This window comes from Mus caroli, unplaced genomic scaffold, assembly GCF_978045245.1.
Source record: "Mus caroli unplaced genomic scaffold, Mus_caroli_1 scaffold_9, whole genome shotgun sequence".
In the NCBI taxonomy this organism is placed as follows: Eukaryota; Metazoa; Chordata; class Mammalia; order Rodentia; family Muridae; genus Mus; species Mus caroli.
Genome location: NW_028227264.1, coordinates 31,859,614 through 31,874,505, shown reverse-complemented (window position 1 = coordinate 31,874,505; position 14,892 = coordinate 31,859,614).

Sequence of the window (14,892 nt, the reverse complement as noted above, 5' to 3'; positions counted from 1 at the left end):
GATACTTAAACCACATAAAGACCCAACAAAAATAGAGAACTTCAGACCAATTTCCCTTATGAACATTGATGCAAAAATCCTCAATAAAGTTCTGGCTAACCGAATTCAAGAACATATCAAAACAATCATCCATCTTGACCAAGTAGGTTTCATCCCAGGAATGCAAGGATGGTTCAATATAAGAAAATCCATCAATGTAATCCATTATATAAACAAACTCAAAGACAAAAACCACATGATCATCTCGTTAGATGCTGAAAAAGCATTTGACAAAATCCAACACACAATCATGATAAAAGTCTTGGAAACATCAGGAATTCAAGGCCCATACCTAACCATGATAAAAGCAATCTACAGCAAACCAGTAGCCAATATCAAAGTAAATGGTGAGAAGCTGGAAGCAATGCCACTAAAATCAGGGACTAGACAAGGCTGCCCACTCTCTCCCTACCTATTCAACATTGTACTTGAATTCCTAGCCAGAGCAATTAGACAGCAAAAGGAGATCAAGGGGATACAAATCGGAAAAGAAGAAGTTAAAATATCGCTTTTTCCGATGATATGATATGATAGTATACATAAGTGACCCTAAAAATTCAACCAGAGAACTCCTAAGTTTGATAAATAGCTTCAGTGAAGTAGCTAGATATAAAATTAACTCAAGCAAGTCAATGGCCTTTCTGTACACAAAGGATAAACAGGCAGAGAAGGAAATAAGGGAAACAACGCCCTTCTCAATTGTCACAAACAATATAAAATACCTTGGCGTGACTCTAACTAAGGAAGTGAAAGATCTGTATGACAAGAACTTCAAGTCCCTGAAGAAAGAAATTAAAGAAGATCTCAGAAGATAGAAAAACCTCCCATGATCATGGATTGGCAGGATCAACATTGTAAAAATGGCTATCTTGCCAAAAGCAATCTACAGATTCAATGCAATCCCCTTCCAAATTCCAACTCAATTCTTCAACGAATTAGAAAGGGCAATCTGCAAATTCATGTGGAACAACATAAAACCTAGGATAGCAAAAACTCTTCTCAAGGATAAAAGAACCTCTGGTGGAATCACCATGCCTGACCTAAACCTGTACTACAGAGCAATTGTGATAAAAACTGCATGGTACTGGTATAACGACAGACAAGTAGACTAATGGAACAGAATTGAAGACCCTGAGATCAACCCACATACCTATGGTCACTTGAACTTTGACAAGGGAGCAAAAACCATCCAGTGTAAAAAAGAGAGCATTTTCAACAAATGGTGCTGGCACAACTGGCGGTTATCATGTAGAAGAATGCAAATTGATCCATTCCTATCTCCTTGTACCAAGGTCAAATCTAAGTGGATTAAAGAACTCCACATAAAACCAGAGACACTGAAACTTATAGAGGAGAAAGTAGGGAAAAGCCTCGAAGATATGGGTACAGGGGAAAAATTCCTGAATACAACAGCAAAGGCTTGCGCTGTAAGATCAAGAATTGATAAATGTGACCTCATAAAGTTGCAAAGCTTCTGCAAGGCAAAAGACACCGTCAATAAGACAAAAAGACCACCAACAGATTGGGAAATGATCTTTTCCTATCCTAAATCAGATAGGGGTCTAATATCCAATATATATAGAGAACTCAAGAAGGTGGACTCCAGAAAATTAAATAACCCCTTTAAAAAATGGGGCTCAGAACTGAACAAAGAATTCTCACCTGAGGAATACTGAATGGCAGAGAAGCACCTGAAAAAATGTTCAACATCCTTAATCATCAGGGAAATGCAACTCAAAACAACCCTGAGATTCCACCTCACACCAGTCAGAATGGCTAAGATCAAAAATTCAGGTGACAGCAGATGCTGGCGAGGATGTGGAGAAAGAGGAACACTCCTTCATTGTTGGTGGGATTGCAAGCTGGTACAACCACTCTGGAAATCAGGTTGGCGGTTCCTTAGAAAATTGGACATAATACTACCAGAGGATCCAGCAATACCTCTCCTGGGCATATATCTAGAAGAAGTTCCAACCGGTAAGAAGGACACATGCTCCACTATGTTCATAGCAGCCTTATTTATAATAGCCAGAAGCTGGAAAGAACCCAGATGCCCCTCAACAGAGGAATGGTTACAGAAAATGTGGTACATTTACACAATGGAGTACTACTCAGCTATTAAAAGGAATGAATTTGTGAAATTCCTAGGCAAATGGATGGATCTGGAGGGCATCATCCTGAGTGAGGTAACATATTCACAATGGAACTCACACAATATGTACTCACTGATAAGTGGATATTAGCCCCAAAACTTAGGATAACCAAGATATAAGATACAATTTGTTAAATGCATGAAACTCAAGAAGAAGGAAGGCCAAAGTGTGGACACTGTGCCCCTTCTTGGAGTTGGGAATAATACACCCATGGAAAGAGTTACAGAGATAAAGTTTGGAGCTGTGAAGAAAGGATGGACCATCTAAAGACTGCCATATCCAGGGATCCGTCCCATAATCAGCTTCCAAACGCTGACACCATTGGATACACTAGCAAGATTTTGCCGAAAGGATCCAGATATAGCTGTATCTTGTGAGACAATGCCGGGGCCTACCAAACACAGAAGTGGATGCTCACAGTCAGCTATTGGATGGATCAGAGGGCCCCCAATGGAGGAGCTAGAGAAAGTACCCAAGGAGCTAAAGAGAACTGCAACCCCATAGGTGGAACATTATTATGAACTAACCAGTACCCCAGAGCTCTTGACACTATCTGTAGTTGTATCAAAAGATGGCCTAGTCGGCCATCACTGGAAAGAGAAGCCCATTGGACTTGCCAACTTTATACGCCCGAGTACAGGGGAATGCCAGGGCCAAGGGGTGGCTGTGGTTGGGTGGGGGACTGGTGGGGGAGTGTATTGGGTACTTTTTGGATAGCATTGGAAATGTAATTTAGGAAAATACCTAATTAAAAAAAAAAGAAAAAAAAAAGAACTTCTACCTGTTTAACAGTGTTCTCTTGTATTTATTTAAGTGAGTTATTAATGCCCTTCTTAAATTCCTCTACCAGCATCATGAGATAGGCTTTAAATCTGAATCTTGCTTTTTGGGTGTGTTGGGGCATCCAGGACTCACTGTGGTGAAAGTACTGGTGATGCCCAGTGGTCTTGGTTTTTGTTAGTTAGATTCTTAGTTTGCCTTTTGCCATCTGGTAAACTCTGGTCTTAGTTGTTCGAGGTGTCTCTGGCTGCAGCTTGTTCTTACTGTGATTGCGTTAGCCTCTGTAAGCACTTATGGGAGTCCAACTCTCTCTTGAGTCTGATTGGTCATAGCACCCTCTGCAGGCAAGTTCTCCTCTTGCAGGGAAGGTGCACAGAGGTCTGGAACTTTGCTCTGCCTCCTGGCTGAAGATGAAGGCCTGAAGTGACTGTTTCCATGACTGTTGCTTCTGTGGTCCCTGTGTTCTCCTGAGAGACCTGGGATACAAGATTGATTTCTCACCTCTGTCCCAGGGTCAGCGTCCTCTTTGGAGGCTGAATCTCCTCTGGCAGGGAAGGTGCCCAGAAGAATGAGTCTCAGCACTGATTCCTGGCTGAGACCCAGGGTCAGAGCCCTCCCTGATGTCCTACTCTCTTCTGGCAGGGAAAGTATGCAGATCTGTGGATTTCAGCTCTGCCTCCTATATGAAGATGAAGGCCGAAAAGGACCCTATTGAAGAACCTCTGTTGCTTCTGTGGTTCAAGCGTTCTCCTTTGAGGACTGGTATCTGAGAGACCCAGAATACAAGATGGCATTTTCACCTTGTCTAGGGGTCAGCACCCTCCCTGGAGGCAGACCTTCCTCTGGCGGGGAAGGTGTGCATAGCAAATTAATTCATGCTTATCTCCTGAACAAAGCTCAAAATTAGCTGGATCAATGAACTCCACATAAAACCAGAGACACTAAATTTTATAGAGGAGAACGTGGAGAAAAGCCTGAAAGAAAAGGGGAGGCCCATCCCTGGCCAAGCAAAGTTCTTTTGAAATAGATAGGTCAGCCTTTTAGTAGGAACACGCAAAGATCACAGTTTGGTGTTAACTAGCGAAGATTATTGGAAGAGAACTGGTTCGCCCTCTGGCAGGTTGGGCCTCAGGCAGGTAGTGGCACATTAAAAGAGCAGCACAACAGGTCACAGCCAGCCTTGCTAGGCTGGAAGGAGGTAACATTTTCCCCCTTTAAATAATATTAAACAAAAGTGGACTGAGGCAAAAAATTTATTTATGTTCTATAATTTTGTCTGAATTTTTAGGGTCCAATGAAGAAACCTGTCTTAGTGGGAATCTCTAACTTTTCTCATGGAAAACCGTATCTGGATAAGACTGCCCTTTTTGTCCTAGTAAACAACTAACAGAAAAGCCCTGAGTAGTAGGTTCTGACTGTAAAATGTTAATTAGTACTGAATAGGTAACTTCCTAGTTGAATTTTAAGTAGGTCATTGGAACCCTGGCGAGGGTTGACTGTACAAATTTGAAATGTACTTTATTAAGAATAACACTGAGTTGATTTTTTTCTACATTTTTGGATGACATGCGGGAAACAGGGAGGAGGGGTATGACCGGCTCTGTAGTACAAGGCCAATTGGCTTTTTTAGGGTTGGAGGCTGTGAAGGGCTTGCCCTTCCAACAGTACTGTCTCTAACTTCTCTCTCCCCCTATTAATTAAGTTTAATAAGGCAATGCTTAACTGAGGTAATCAAATGAATTTCCTCATCTGTAGATTAGTGGGCTTTTAACCTTGGCTTGGGTGGACATTGACTTGATTCTTCCCGTGGGTGCTGTCACTACCCACACCTGTGGCTCTTGGTATCTTTTGTAGAGGGGAGGCAGAGCGTTAGATATTTTTGGTTTTAGCTGGAAATAGATACCAACCTCTATTCAAACTGGGTATATTGCACAGGGAACTTAGTCAAGCTGGACCTCTCCCTGCAGTAGTTCTCTGCACCAAGCGATACTCATACTGTATTCGTATGATCACGAACCAGTATGCATAATTCTGAGTATTGTGCAGCTCCTAAAGGAGAATTGTCAACCTCAGATTTAGCAAGGCCTTGACAAGAATTATGTCATTAGTAACACCACGACTTGTGGCTGAAATAGGAGCTGGAAGTCATCCTCTTCATCTCTGTTATTCCCACAGCCTGAGGAACTAAGGGGACCTTGTGTTAACAGCAAGTGTGAAAAGCCAGAGGCCAGCTAAGGAACTAAGGCCGTCTATCAAAATAAAAAATAATCTCTTTTAATATTAGAAATATCTGCCTTTTTAACTAAGCCTAAATCTCAAATTAGACCCAAAGTCACAAAACTGCTGAAATGAAAATAGTAGCTGCCTCCTTTATGCTCTAGGGGGCAGGGATGCATGCCCACTGCAGTCCTGCTGAAGGTGTAGATTGACCTGCTTGAAAAACAAAAATCTAGACAGTGAAGAGTAACATCTCAAAGCTTCTTTTGGGGAAGTTCAGGTACTTTATTCAGTTGCAAATTAGCAAGACACAAGCTCAGTCTCTGGGCTGGTTTTAGAATAGTAAAAAGGCCAGAGACTCTCTGGAAGTGGGGGATGTGCTCTGAATTAACTTTGCTAGGTAATTACGAATATAGGAATCTCTGATATTGGGCTGAATATTAGACCAGTCTAAGATTGAGTCAGAATGACTGGTCACACTGAAGAAAAAAGAAAAATCATTATGACTCTATTAAATGACTGATCTTACTAAGTCAGAATATACAGTCTCTGATGTACTATTGCCTTAAAGTTAAAAGGCTTCAAGCTAGTCTAATCTGGAAAAATGGCAAGCAAGGATGGATTTAAAACATGAATTTAATTTAGTTTTTTAGTCATTTCAATCAAGACACTGAGTCAACTTACCTGTCAGCTCATCACACGAATGAAACAATATGCTTTTGCAGCGTTCTGGAGAGAACTTGTTTTTCCCTTTCTTACTAAGGTAGCTATTTAGGATTACTCTATAAGCCAATAAGTAGATCCTTTTAAGATACTATAAAGCATTTATTAAATTTTTTGACATTTAAATCTCAAATATTGAAAATAAAGGTACGATTTAAATAGTGAGGATGGGAATGCACTAAATAGTATCTACGGGGATACAATTTTTCTCTTTTTTCTTTTTTAAGAAGTTAAAAGTTATAAAGTTTTACAATATCTAATCTTTTGAATTAATAACTTGTTGACAAAACTTTTTAAATACTTGGCTGTAAAGGGGCAGTGACTAATTGCACTTTCAATCATTTTCTTAAGGAGTGATTGTAACTAGAAAGCTTGAAAAGTTATTAAGACTTACATGTGCATAATTTATTTATTAACTAGAAATAAGAACATTCATTTGTAGCAAAATATAAAGTAAAAGTCCTCAAGAATTAACACTATTATGTGTAAACAAGTATTAACTGAGGACACTAAAAGGAATTATACATGCACAATTTTTAAGAATACTAAAATATTATCTTAAACCATAACTGTTATGAATATATAAGGAACGAGGTTATATATCTAACCTATTTATATGGACGGCCTTTGGACTGTCTGAGATATAAATTTATCCTGGCATTGTTTTAAAAATGTCCAGGCAATTAGGACAATTTAATAAATGTTTAAAAACCACCTTCTTAAAAGGACAGCATTTTTTCTATGAGTCGTATATGCATAAGCAATTGCAAATTTGAGAATTAATAGTATCTGAGGGACGAACAATTTTAAGCAATTGTGAGCTCAGAGATATGGCATTGACTATTAATATACAAATTAAGGTTTTGATTGTTCAGTAATTAAAAACACCATCTACAGCACACAACTAGATTATTTGTGCTGAAACAGGGGAAACTGTGTGTCTCAAGGCTCTGCCCCACAGCAGCTAGTTGGGCACACGTGGGCCAAAGATCGGCTGGGAGGATGAGGAAAATGATTTTACAATGTTTTTTTCTGGCCAAAGAATTTTCTAGGGCACAAATAATATTTAATTACCAATGAATATAATTAATAACAATTATAAAAGCTTTCCTTACTTTTTGTAAAACCTTTTGTAATAAACTAAAACCCTAAGTAATAAGTAATAAAAGGATATTGTCTCTGAATCTTTTGGGTGAGAGCAAGGATTTAAGGTAAACTTCCCTTGAGAAGCATTAGTTAATAAAATACTTTCCACTTAGGAGACAATATACACTGAAAGATTAAAATTCTTGGCTTCTTGTATAGAAGCAGAAACAATAAAAAATTTTCTTACATAATGTAAAGTTACATTAGCCATACCTAGAGGCAGAATTTTCTAGTGATTACCAGTTCACCAGAAGCAAACCCTTTATCATGCTAGGAAAAAACGAACCTTTAAACCTATAATAACTTTACATGAAGTAGGCAAGCCAGATTGTATTGCCTTTATAAGTTCTACAGCTTGATTGACCCTTCTATAAACTTTGAATTAGAACTTTATTTAGAACAACATCTGACTAGATCTGTAACACTGTTCATTTAGCTAAAACATAATTTCCCTGGAGGCAGGGAGAGGCAAGTTTTAAGAGCTTCCTTAGGCACCGTTTGCAAGACAAAGGAAGTAACACAAGCCCTGCCAAGGCTGCTCTGAGCTTTGTATGGCTGTATGGCCACAGTATTAGTGTTCTCATAAGATGACTACTCTTGTAATTATCTTAACTAACAATATATGGGTGAGTAGAAAAATCTTAAATTTGCAATCAAACCGCAAGCTTCAGTCAATGGAACACTGACAGTTTTAACCATAATTTTCAAGTTTCTTTTGTAACATTAGGATAATATCTACAACCTCAGGAAAGCAAAACCTAAGTTTAAAACAACTTATCATCTTTAAAATCAAAATTAGAAGCATTATCATCATATCACGAAGTTTGGCTGCCAATTAATACCTATGAATACATGTAAGCTTTAATGCTTTAATAAAGAGGCATTGCTTTAAATTTTATCTTTAATTTTTACTTTTTAGGATAGGAACCACATTAATTATTATTTAAACTAGAAATATCTTTAGAGACCCAGCCTCTTGGCCTGCCTCATGCCACGTGTCAGAAGAACTCTAAACTTGTGTTATCAAATTTAACACTAGCCATTTGTAGCAATGTAACAATTATTAATCTTAACCAACAACTTATGAGCTGAATGTGAAAACATGCAGAGTGCATTACCAATAAAAAGGACCCAAATGGAGCAGTTACATTTAGACCAATCAGAGAATATTAATTTTTGTAGCTACAATCATAGAATAAGAGGCACTTTACCATTTGTCAAACACATTAATCATGACCCATTTATCAGCTTTCTTACCCTGAAACTAAGAGGCTGTATACTCACCCTTTTTTCCTAAAATGAACAGTTTTTTCTAGCAGGGACCCTCCTGCCATGTATCTGATTCCTGGTTGAAGCACGTGGCTGCTCTCGGCTTTGTAGATAAAGTTTTTTATACCATCTTTATTATCCAACATAAAACATAGAACATTTATTCATACAGACTGGACATGAACGTACATGAATTGAACACATGAACAGATTGCACCAGACATTAGACAAGACACAAAAGGGGACAGAGTACTTCTGCTATAAGGCCCAGAGAGAACAAAGTATGGCAATCCTGAAATTTCTTTCTGCTTTTTGGGACATTTTCCTCCCTCATGATGTAATCCACCTGATTATTAATTTCCTTTTAATGAACCCTTTCTTTTCTCACGCCTAAAAATGTAGTTTCGAAGAGCCACTGCTTACTGCCTGTTATAGTTCCCAGCTACTGTTAAGCTTCAATGCTGAACTTAAGTGAACTAGTGCTCGGGCTTAATGCTGTTTCAGCTTAGCCCATACCGACCTTCTCTGGCATGAATTTTCTTTAATTATTTTCTTCTTCTATGGAGCTCTAAACCAGCAGTGTCTCCTCTAAACGTCCTCTGTCGTTTCTCAGCCTCACATTGGGAGCCAAATGTTGTGTCCGGCCAGCAGATCACAGGTCTGGGTTCTAGACTGGAAAGGTATTTTGGAAACCTGGAAGAGAAGAGGGGCTGTGCTGTGCGAGATAAGGAAGGAACCAAGACAAAGCTCTCTGCTCAAGGTTCAATTTTAATGTCAGCAAACAAGCTTTATAAAGAAAAGGGGAGGCCCGTCCCTGGCCAAGCAAAGGTTTTTTGAAGTAGATAGGTCAGCCTTTTAGTGGGAACTTGTAAAGATCACAGTTTGGTGTTAACTCCGGAAGATTCTTAGAAGAGAATGAAAGAACCTAGTGGGGAAACCCCCACTCAATTCTCGATTCGGCACAGACCCAAGAATCATGAACAGACGGCCATCTTGATGCAAAAGCATGAGGTAGTTTAATGATGGAGCTCCAGGCCAACACATATCTCCCGCAGAAGACAGGTGTTGACCACATGGTGGAGCCATAATGGCAGAGCTCCAGTTCGAAACCTATCTCATGCAGGAGACAGTGGTTTTGACCCCGAGGCTTGGAAGCTAGGGACTTTTATAGAAAAGGGGTGGGGTTGGGGCAGGAATTGGTGCGGTTTCACATGATTGGTCCATTTAAACATCAACAGACTATCAGAAGGGCGGGAGATAGGGAGGCACCAGGCCAGTCAGAACATGTAACAACAGGCTTGCCCGGGCATGTCCTGGCCTGTTCTGCTATTTTTTCAGCCCCAGGTTTCAAAGCTCACAAACAACTCTTTGGGCTATTTGACATACATTACATGAATCACAGGTCTCAAGTTTTATTTCCTTTCAAGAACTGGTTCGCCCTCTGGCAAGTTGGGCCTCAGGCAGGTAGTGGCACATTAATAGAGCAGCACAGCAGGTGGCTCCGCTCAAGTGGCAGCAGATGGTCACAGCCAGCCTTACTAGGCTGGAAGGAGGTAACAGAAAGTCCCAGACTCCAGGGAAGCAAGAGGCTCCCATTCTCCTCTTGCAGTAGATAGGCATGGCCCCCAGTTGAGGGATGGGCCACCATATATCTTAAAATTTTTAGCCCAGAAATGTTCCTGTACAAAGGAAAGACAGGGACAAAATTGGAACAGAGACTGAAGGAAAGGCCAAGAGACCACACAACCTAGGGATCCATCCCATCTCCAGATACCATACTCTCATACAATTACTATTGCCAAGAAGGACTTGCGAACAGGAGCCAGTATGGCTATTCCTTGAGAGGTTCTACGTGCACCTAACTAATACAAATGCAGATGTTTACAGTCAGTCATCAGACTGAGCCTGTGGACAACAATGGAATATCTAGGAGCTGAAGGGGATTGCAATGTCATAAGAGAGAACATTATCAGCTAACTGTACCACCCAGAATTCCCAGGGACTAAACCACCACCCAAAGTGTATACATGGAGGGAACCGTGGCTACAAAGGAATACGTAGCAGAGGATGACCGTATCTGATATCAGTGGTAGGGGAAGCTCTTGGTCCTGTGGAGGCTTGATGGCCCAGTTTAGAGAGATGATAGAGCAGAGAGTTAGAAATAGGTGAGTGGGTGGAGGAACATCCTCATAAAAGCAAAGTGGAGGAGGAAGGGGGATGGAATTGGGGTTTGCAGAGGGGTAACAGAAAAGTGGAATATCATTTGGTATATAAATGAATAGAACAATCAATAAAAAAGAAACTTCAAAAATACATAAGCCTAAAATTGTAATTTAACTAATTTTTTTTCTTGGATATTTTATTTATTTACATTTCAAATGTTTCCCCCTTTCCAGGTCTCCCCTTTGGAAATACATTCCATTCCCCCTCCCCCCTGCCTCTATGAGGGTGATCTGCTACCTATCCACTTCCATCCTTCTGCCCTGGCATTCTCCTACACTGGGGCATTGAACACCCTCAGGTCTGAGCACCTCTCTTCCCAATGATGCCCAACAAGGCCATCTACTGACACATATGTGACCAATGCCATGGGCTGCTCCATGTGTATTTTTTGGTTGATGATCTAGTCCTCAGGAGCTCCAGGGGTCTGACCTGTTGACTCTGTTGCTCCCTCCATGGGGATGCAAACCCCCTCAGCTCCTTCACTCCCAGCCATATCAGCAGGCATGTCCAGGCATCCACAATAATGTCCAGGTTTGGTGGCTATATATGGAATGGATCCCCAGGTGGGACAGTCTCTGGGTAGCCTTTCCTTCAGACTCTGCTCCCTACTTTGTCTCCATATTTCCTCCTGTGAGTATTTTGTTCACCCTTCTAATGAGCACTGAAGCATCCCCATTTTGGCCTTCCTTCTTAGGCTTCATATGATATGTGAATTGAGTCTTGGATATTCTGAAATTTTGGGTTAATATCCACTTATCAGTGTGTGCATGCCATGTTTGTTCCTTTGTGACTGAGTCACCTCACTCACGGTGACATTCTTAAGTTCCATTCATTTGCCTGCGAATTTCATGAAGTCACTGTTTTTAATGGCTGAGTAGTACTCCGTTGTGTAAATGTACCACATTTTCCATTTCTATTCCTCTGTTAAAGGACATAAAGATTATTGCTTTTCGTTTACAATTTGAGGTTATTTCTCCACTTGGAATTTATAAATAAATGTGCTTATTTCTAGTTATTTAATTGGTTTATTGCTGTTTTAAAGAAAATCTTAAATGTTCAATTTTACCAATAAAGAGTCCAGAGTCAGGAAGTGGAGTAAAAACTCAGAGAGGTAGAGAAAACACCAAGCTTACTATCTTCCACAGCAGATATCCCAACAGGAAGATCTCCACCATCCTGTCTCAAAACTGCTTAAATCGAATGTCCCTTCCTTTTACCACCTGTACACCTATTTGTTGCCCTGAATTCCTCTTATTCTCTGTTTTTTTTTTTCCTATAATTTCTTCTGGTTATGCTTGATCCAAATATTGAGATATGGTTGACTTCATTTAAAGATGTGTTCTAAGGCTGAGCCATACCAAAACTAAAAACAGTTCATTCAAATAAACAGCATAATTTTTTGATTCACAGTATGATCAAATATCCCTCAACATTTCCCTCTTTCTGTCCAAATTAAAAAAAAAATAGATTTTAACTGTAACACAGTAAAACTGTTCACAATACTATTTTAATACTTGACTATTTCTGCCAAGGTTTCCACAATATCTAGTTTAATTGTATTTGGTCATATTAAGGGTAAGTAATTTTTTAGTTCAACATTCTGTAAAATGTTCCTGTCAATCTTCTATACAGTCAGAAATTTTAATGTACTGAGCAGATTATAGTCAGAAGTTGTTATTTACGTGATATTTGGCAGCTTAGTGGCAGTCCTGCCCAGGTAGAACATAGCAATCAACACAATTATTTTCATTGTTTTTATAGAACGTGGCAGCAGAAGATGCATGGAGCAGTTTTGTCCAGTGTTTAGCACTAACACAATCCACGTAGATTTGTAATTACAGGGCTCCATCATTTATTAGAATGGTAGAAAACTTAAACATTTTAAATTCCATATTCAGAAGAATTATGAAAGACTTGAATACTGCAATCTATTAAGTCCATCCATGGTACACAAACTCTGTTCCTAGTTACTCAAAGCTGAAAAAATACACAGGAAGTCAGATGAAGTTTATTTACAGAACTAGTACTCTGTATGACTACTGATATCACAACAGAAAGTATATATGTATATATATATATATATATGTATATATATATATATATATATATATATATATATATACTCACAATAATCTTATATAGACTTTGAGATAATATTCATAGCTTAAAAAGAGTTTTAGAGTCAAATTAAAACTAAAAGATTAAGAGATTAGTGACACTAGAATAAACCCTTAGGTTTTTGTTTCCCTCTGTTCCATACCAAGGGGTTTTCTGATATGAGACGATTTTGGGGTTTCCCTTTAAGAGCATGTGTGGGCTTAGAGCAGCAGAGAGCCATGCTTTCACCCCAAAGGCAGCTTTCATTTTTAATTGAATTGGAGCCACCCAAACCCATCTGTCACTTATGCCTGTAGAGTGCAGCAGAGACAAACTGGAGGTGGGCAATACCACTTGGCCAATTTACTTTTCCTTTGAACATATTTTCTTCCACATCTTTTCCTTTTTTTACAGATGTTTCACTTGTCCAGATTCCATAGTTGAATGCTTATTTTGGAAAAGCTTGCCACCAACCTAATTCAAGGTGAGAGGTGTGTTTTTTGGAAATGAAAAATATTAACTTTCAATTGAAAATTAAAAAATATCTTTTCAAAATTTGAAACTAAATATACTTCAGTATGAGTGGGTAAATATGCCTACATTCCCCTTCTTCTTTATATATAAATTGATGGTTTGAGTGTATTTTTAGATCATACAGGAAAGTCACTTTAAATTTCAGCTGGCCAATTGCAAGCAGTTTTTAAATTTAAATCACAGTAATTCTTTTTTACTTTTATTAGATACTTTCTTTATTTACATTTCAAATGTTATCCCCTTTCCTAGTTTCCTGTCTCAAAATCCTCTATACTCTCCCCCTCCCCCTGCTCCCCAACCTATCCACTCCTACTTCCTGGCCCAGGCATTCCCCTATAATGGGGCATAGAACCTTCACAGGACCAAGGGACTCTCCTCCCATTGAATGACTGACTAGGCTATCCTCTGCTACATATGCAGCTAGAGCCATGAGTCCCTACATATGTTTTCTTTGATTGGTGATTTAGTCCCAGGGAGCTCTGGGGGTACTGGTTAGTTCATATGGTTGTTCCTTCTATGGGGCTGCAAACCCCTTCAGCTCCTAAGGTACTTTCTCTAGATCCCTCATTGTGGACCCTGTGCTCTGTCTAATGGATGTTTGTGAGCATCCATTTCTGTAATAGTTAGGTACTGGCAGAGCCTCTCAGAAGACAGCTGTATCAGGCTTCTTTCAAAAAGCTTTAGTTGGCATCTGTAATAGTGTATGGGTTTGGTGGTAATCACTGTAATTCTTAGGTGCTTGCTTCTGCCTACCAAGTGCTGGGATTAAAAGTTTGAACCTACATCTGGCTATAGATTCCTTATAACAGTTATCCCAGTTTTATTTGGTTCCATATTTCCTCTTACTTTTTATTGTTAGGGTAAAGTTTCAAGTTCTTTGGTTGTGTAATCTATCATTCTTTCCTATCTGTTCTGAAATAGTTTCATGGCAAATTTTAATATTCTAGTATAATTAAGTTAAACATAATGTCAACTTGTCTACTATTTCATTATTTTCAGAAATATTTCTTCTGACTTTCTCATATTAGTGATAAAATTTGATGTCTTTGCTAACTTTTGCTAGGTTTTCCCATTTCTATTCTTGCCTCCCATGACCATATATCTTTGCCATTTATATGCCATCTAGTGGCTTTCCATTTTGATAATTATATAGCTATATAAGTGGACATACACCATGAGCAGATAATTCCTTTTGCTTTCCTAGGTGTTTGTCTTATACCTAATAGTGCTTCAGTGATTTGGTGAGTCCTTCCTCAGTAATGGTCATTCCATCTTCCAGTCTATAGGCTGCCCCTTTCCTTTAGTGGCATTTCCATTATCAGTAGCTGATGATCAGTAAATGATTCTGTAGCTAAATGTTGTAATATGAGAAAAACCCAACAGAATTTCAATTTACTAGAGACGCATGCTAGGGCATTGTCAGTATTAATTTGTACAGGTGTCTCATAATAAGAATAACTTCTAATAAATGTGTAGTTACAGAATCAATCTTTTCAGAACATTAAACATTTGCTCATTGAAATCCTGAATACATATCCATGGTATAGGGCACATATTTTAATTTTCCAAACTTTGCAAAATGAAATATATCCTTTTGGCAAATTCCATTTCTTTGGGTACTTTTTGGGTTACTTTCTACAGGTAAGATGGGGTTTGGTTATACAGAGGACTACTAGGAAATCTTACAGTTTCCTTGAGTTGTTTGCAAGTG